The sequence below is a fragment of the Dromaius novaehollandiae genome, chromosome 7, assembly GCF_036370855.1.
Source record: "Dromaius novaehollandiae isolate bDroNov1 chromosome 7, bDroNov1.hap1, whole genome shotgun sequence".
NCBI classification, from domain to species: domain Eukaryota; kingdom Metazoa; phylum Chordata; class Aves; order Casuariiformes; family Dromaiidae; genus Dromaius; species Dromaius novaehollandiae.
This window is the reverse complement of record NC_088104.1, coordinates 11,587,249-11,593,112: the sequence shown is the minus strand read 5'-3', so window position 1 is coordinate 11,593,112 and position 5,864 is coordinate 11,587,249. Positions and strand designations below refer to the sequence as shown.

General features: G+C 48.8%; 1 long non-coding RNA gene across 1 annotated transcript; it reads right to left on the bottom strand.

The window, feature by feature from the left end:
- On the bottom strand, positions 1–5,864 carry LOC112988528 (uncharacterized). Its single transcript, XR_003260559.2, has 3 exons — positions 5,610–5,864; positions 617–792; positions 1–486 (listed from the first exon to the last, which is right to left on the bottom strand). It is a non-coding gene; the product is annotated as an uncharacterized LOC112988528 (long non-coding RNA).

The window sequence follows — 5,864 nt, the reverse complement described above, 5'->3', positions numbered from 1 at the left end:
GTGAAAAAACACAAAGTAAGTTCAAAGCATTATTTTTCTCTGAAATAGAATATTTTATTGAAGCAAATTATTTTGGTAATGCAAAAGTTATCTGAATCACAAATAAAGAAATGCAAGATTAGAGGGTAGCAAATTGTGAGGCTATGTTCAAATACCACAAATAATGAATGCAAAAATAGCTAATGGGCTGGGTCAAAACAGAAAGAGGATGTTGCTGTATCTTCACCACAGAAAAACTGATCATATGCATATAAAATGGTCAATATTGCAGTTTCAAAGTTTTATCCAGTGAAAGCTGGGTTTTGTAATAATTCGGGAGCTATGAGAATGCATCCTTTGAAGCTAAAATAGGGTAAGGCCAACATCACCGTTTCACTCAACTCTGCAGAGAACGGTCTTCTGAAGCCAACGACCGACGCCAGCCGCTCACAGTCACATCAGGCTGCAAGGAGCATTTCCTACAGCCAACAGCTCGGGGGGTGCGGTCTAAAAGAAAACAAAACAACGCCAACGCTGTTGGCCAGCGGAAACGGTGCACAGTCTAAACTTATCAAATCTCCTAATGCATCAAGTCATTACTAAATATTGACCTTGTGATACGACTCAAGAGGCCCACCTGGAAGCGAAGAACCGCTTGCGCTAGGCACCAGCGAAGGGAGGAGACGCCCCGTGCTCCCCGTGGACGTACGACGTACAGGCACAAACCGCGGCAGGAGCGCGACCTTCTCAGTCGCTTGTTGCCGAGTTTGCACAACTGCTCACCTGTCCCTGCAAGTTCTGCACTTCATGCAACTACAACAAAATTATGAATAAAGCAATGTTAATCTTAAATCATGTGCTGCAACTAGAAAGTTTGGGCAGGAGACAGAGAAATGGACTGCTGTGATCCCCTCTGCGATGTGCCCAGCCCTGATCACTCAGCTGCTGTTAGAAGTGACACTTTGCATGATCTGGTCCTCACATAGATGTCTGCACTGTTTCTGGTGAGTGTCACAGTGAAAACGTCTTAAAAGAAAACAACTTTGTCATGCTGAAGTTTCTTCAGGCCTACAGTAAACCCCTGATAGCAGCAAAACAGGATGTGCACATTTCGGTGACTTAGCAAGCTTTTATGATTTGCCTTAGATGAATCATTCCCTCTTAAAAAATTTGCATTGTAGTATGAAAAAATCATAATCACCTCCAGAAAATGAGATACTGGTCACTAAACATTGCACTCTAATTGTCATCGCACTGCGAGTAAGAGCAGTCTTGCTGACACAAATTGCTGTTTAATCGTTCACAATATACTCAAAATACACAATGTGCACCCATTTAATCCCAGAAACAAACAGCAGCAGAAACACTGAAGCAGCAACCAGGACTTGAAATGCATTCAGAAACCCTGTTTGAGGACTGGTTCTCCTGAAGTGGGCTTTGAAACACCAAAAATAACTGTTTTTTCCCACATAACCTGGGCACAGAAAAGCCAGTGTATATAGACTGTACATTCCCCAGGGAAGGGACGCCCCTGGCCTGCATTGGGTCATGCACACACCACCAATTCGTTAGCAATCCCAACAGATGGGAACTTCCCTGGAGTCTCCACACAGACGTATGCGCCCTTATTCAAACGGCTGCAGATCCCAGCTGCCCCCAGTTCTTCCCCAAACACCTTAAACCCCCCTCTCACTCCTTTAGCTCTCCCACATGGACATTTCAGGCCTCATCACAGCCCACCAGAAGCTGCTCATGTCCCAGAATTAGTGGCACAGCATGTTATTCCCTAGGGATCTTTTCTGTCCTGGGCCCTGAGGAAGGTTGGATGAGATGATACTCGATGTCACACCACTCAGCACGTTACCTTTTAGCTGGATTTCACTCTAGACCCCTTTATAAGACTCCTTGGCTTCACGATTAGCAAAGAGCACAAATAGCTAGAATACTGCAAACGTGGCATTGGGGACGCAGGGGCCACACAGGCTGCAAAGCCCCTTTCATGGTGTGAAATAAGGAAGACAAGCATTTATTGCACAATGGCAGGAATCACAAAGCAGGAACCTCCGTGATTACTGGAAAGAGAGCCAATGCGGCAGGAGGCATTGCGAAATGGGAAGCGAGGTGGTAGAAGGGAGACCGAGCCAAGACTGCATAACCTGATTTCCAAAGCCAAGCTCTTCACAGAGCTCACAGGAGTGTTTTGCTGGCAGGTATCTCAGGAAGAGCAAAGCACACACCGCAGGGATCAGCGGCTTTGGGTGGAGCAAGAAGAGGCAGTAACACAAGCAGAGGAAAAGAGGAAGAGTGAAGTGGGGGGACAGCATGCAGATACCTTCCAGGAGATGCTTCACCTCCATGAAGCAGCCCCACTCCAGCCCCAGCGTGGCACGATGTCCTCGCAGCACTGCCCTCGCCAGCAGTCACTGATCATCTCCCCAGCCCTGCAGCAGCTCCAGGGACCGATGGCAAGTGCAAGGAGAGCAACGGATGGGTAAGGAAAGGAGACCGCCGAGGGGACGTGAACTGAGTTCTACCACGCTGGTAGGAAGGGAAGCCATGCGGCAGCTGGAGCCTTTTATGCTCAGACACATGCTTACTCCAGGCAATATGCTATCTATTACTTGAGAGCACTGAAGGAAGAACTGAATTGCTGAAGGAAGGTGTTGCAAATAGCTGCTGTCTGTAGCACAGCAGAAGTCATAGGCCAGGGCAATCAACACAGAACAAAAGGCAGACTGTTTTCGCCCAGAAGAGCCTTACCATCTCACTAATGGTAAGCTGTGAGCCTGCTTAGCAGCACTGCCCAAGGTAGAATCCCCCATGCAATCACATAGCAGGGTTTTTTCCTCCTGATTCACAGCATCGGGCGTAATGGAGCAACCAGGTACAAAATGCAAGCGCGGAGGACCACGGTACGAACAGGGAACTTGCCTTCAGCTTATTTCCTCAAGATAGGAGGCTGCAGTGGCCCCACTGCCTGTCAGTTCATCTTTCCATTTCCCCTTCCTCCTCATGCAACTTCTGAAACCATCAAGCAAGTTCAGGCAGGTCTGTGCGAGGGAAGTGCTCCGGGGCAGGAAGGGCGAGGAGGAGCCGCACAGAGACATCCGTGTCCGCATTATCGCCACAGCCCTTGGCATGGCTTGTAAAGGTCTGAAGACCCTGGGCGACAGCAGCCCCCGACAACCTTCTGCGTCGGGTAAAGTAAAATTCTCTCACAAGACAAGAAAAGGGAAGAGCTGCATCATTGCACTTTGAGCTGGGTCTGAGTTTCGCACGGTGATTAAGCCACAGAGTTATCTCACTTTGATGACGGAGGGCTCCCACAAGCCTTTCAGAGCCACCACACGTCCATGCAGCTGCAGCCTAAGGCAGGCAACTGCACTTTTAGTTTATGCTCTAAAAAAACCCCTTATAGGTATGTAGAGTGTCCCAGCATCTACATTTCTGCTGACAAAGTCTCACCAGCAACCCACTTTCTGCTGGGCCTGCAAAAAGCCACCTACACCTTCACGCCTCAAACACTGAACACTTGCAGAGAGCAGGACCTGCTGCAAGAGGACAGATCGCCGGACAACTTGCCAGACCTCCCCAGTGGGCAGGCTGCCTAATTTTGCCTCAAAAGTACAAGCAAGAATCGATGGCAGGAAGGAAAGATTACAAACTGATGATTATTATTATTTCAGTCAAGGTAGAGCCACACAAGCAGATGAAGAAGCAGAAAGCACAAGCAGGGAAGCGAGATGAGCAGTGGCTCCCCTGGCCGCTTGTCCCACTCTCTTGATGACCTGAACATCTCCACAGCTCTCTGGTGAGGGCCAGAAACCCGCAGCGGAGGGATAACGGGCAACTGAGCAGCCAGGTGAACACACCCAAGCACCCAAAGCAAACGCCCGAGGTGGCCAAGTAGCATGTCCTCTTTTTTTCTACAACAATTTCTGATTCATCTGTCCTTAACCTGCATCTTGGCAGCACAACCTAATGGCATGCCACAAATTGTTATTCATATCTAGCAGCCACACAGATGCGTGGCTGTCATCGCTGGCCAAGCGCCATCTGAACGTCAGGTTTTATGGGGACATTCATAGCTCTAGTGCCAGGGCTGGGAGCACGCCTGCAACTTAGCTCCTTTAACAGCTCCGAAAGTCTGGGAGAAACAACAGGAATGAGGCAAGGAGCACGTCACGAGCACAATGGAGATATAAATTATCAAATAACTGGAGGAAAAACATTAAAAAATGAAGAAAAACAGGGCTTGATTGTCGCTGACTTTAAGCAAGAAAAGGAATGCAAGCAGCATCTCAAAGCAGTTAGCACAGAAAAGCGTTGCAGCGGAGAAGAGTACCTTGACTGTAAGTCCTCTGCCTTGGGGTGTTTTGTTTGTTTTCTTCTAAACATAAGGTACAAGTTCAGGCTCTGCTCATCAAGTTCCTGTCAGAGATGGTCCCCAGCCAAATGCGAGATCCAAAAAACCTCTCAAAGCAGCTGGAACAAAGATTTGCATCTGGCACCATATAAGACCAAGAGAAAAACTCCAATCTGTGTGCTCCAAACTCCGAGGAAGCTTGGATTAAGTTATAAATGGAGTGGCCAAGACCCATCTCTTCTCTGACAGGTTAACCTTAAGTTAAAAAAGTTATTTCTATTATTTTAATTCTCCGGGCCACAAACGGGAATCAGCTACTCTCACAAAGACACCGAAACAAAGCAGTTCAGCTGAACTGTTTCTACGGTTCTAGCAAAGACGAAATACCAACTTGCAAAGTGTGGATGACAATGAGTGTATCAGATGATTTTTGGTTGTCCTCCATTTCCTTCAAAAAACTGTGCGTCTCGCGAGTTGTCACTTTGCTTCGGAGGCCATCAGACGTCGGAGGAGGGAACCTCTCCCCCGTGAGCGCAGCCGAGCAGCTGCCGTTTGCAAGCGCTCGGCCCGTAACGGCACCTCGCAGCAAAACTCGTCTTCATTCCCCTGCACGCCGAAACCGGCAGATATTCTGAAGATCTCCTAATAACGACTGGCAGTTACAGATAGCTTAGCGGTGACTGCTGTACAGTGGTCAAAGGTTTCTGGATGGTTTATTTTGACTCTTGAAATTTGGGGCAAGTGACCCAATTTTCAGAAAAATATTAAGGCATCCCTTAGAAAGGGACCTTAAAAAAGGAGAAACCCAGACACCTTTTAAAAAGCATGCCTTAATCTCTCTCTTTTTTCTTGTTTAGTTTAGTTTTCGTTTTCTCCCCTGAAAACTTTGGAATTAAAATACACTTGTTTGACTAGGGTCTGCGGCAGGGGTTTGCTTCGTCTGATCGCTCCCGCACATTCCCCGACTCCCGGAGGACGGACCCACCATCGGAGAGCGTGCAGGAGCGAGACATCGCTTAACATTTTGTGCTAAAATCCTGAGATCTGGGAGAACCCACAGCCATTTTTGCAAAAGCCTGGAAGCTAAAGAAATAACAGCGCGGCTCTGTGGCTCGTGGCGAACCGGACTGCCACAGGTTCACAACAGCAGCCGGAGAGCAGCGAGCAGCAGGCACCCGACCGCGGCGCCGCGAGAGATCCCGTTGCAAACTGCCTGGGCGCTGTCACTTTATACCAACGCCTTCCGTGTGCTTTATATACATACCCTGACCTCCTTAAACTGCAGCTCTCCTTGCACAGGATCCTCCTAATCAGAGAGCGGCTATTGACCTCGAGGCAGGTAGGGGAAGCGGCTGGTGCGGCAGCGCGGGAGCCCACGCGCCGGCCCCGGGCAAGGCTGACACGCGGCGCTGCAGCTTGGCTCCAGCAGCAGCTAACCAGCGCAGGTACTGACAAGATTTATTTTTCCTGTTGGAACACATTCAGGTGCAGATTAGCGGCGGCTCGGTACACCGAGGCT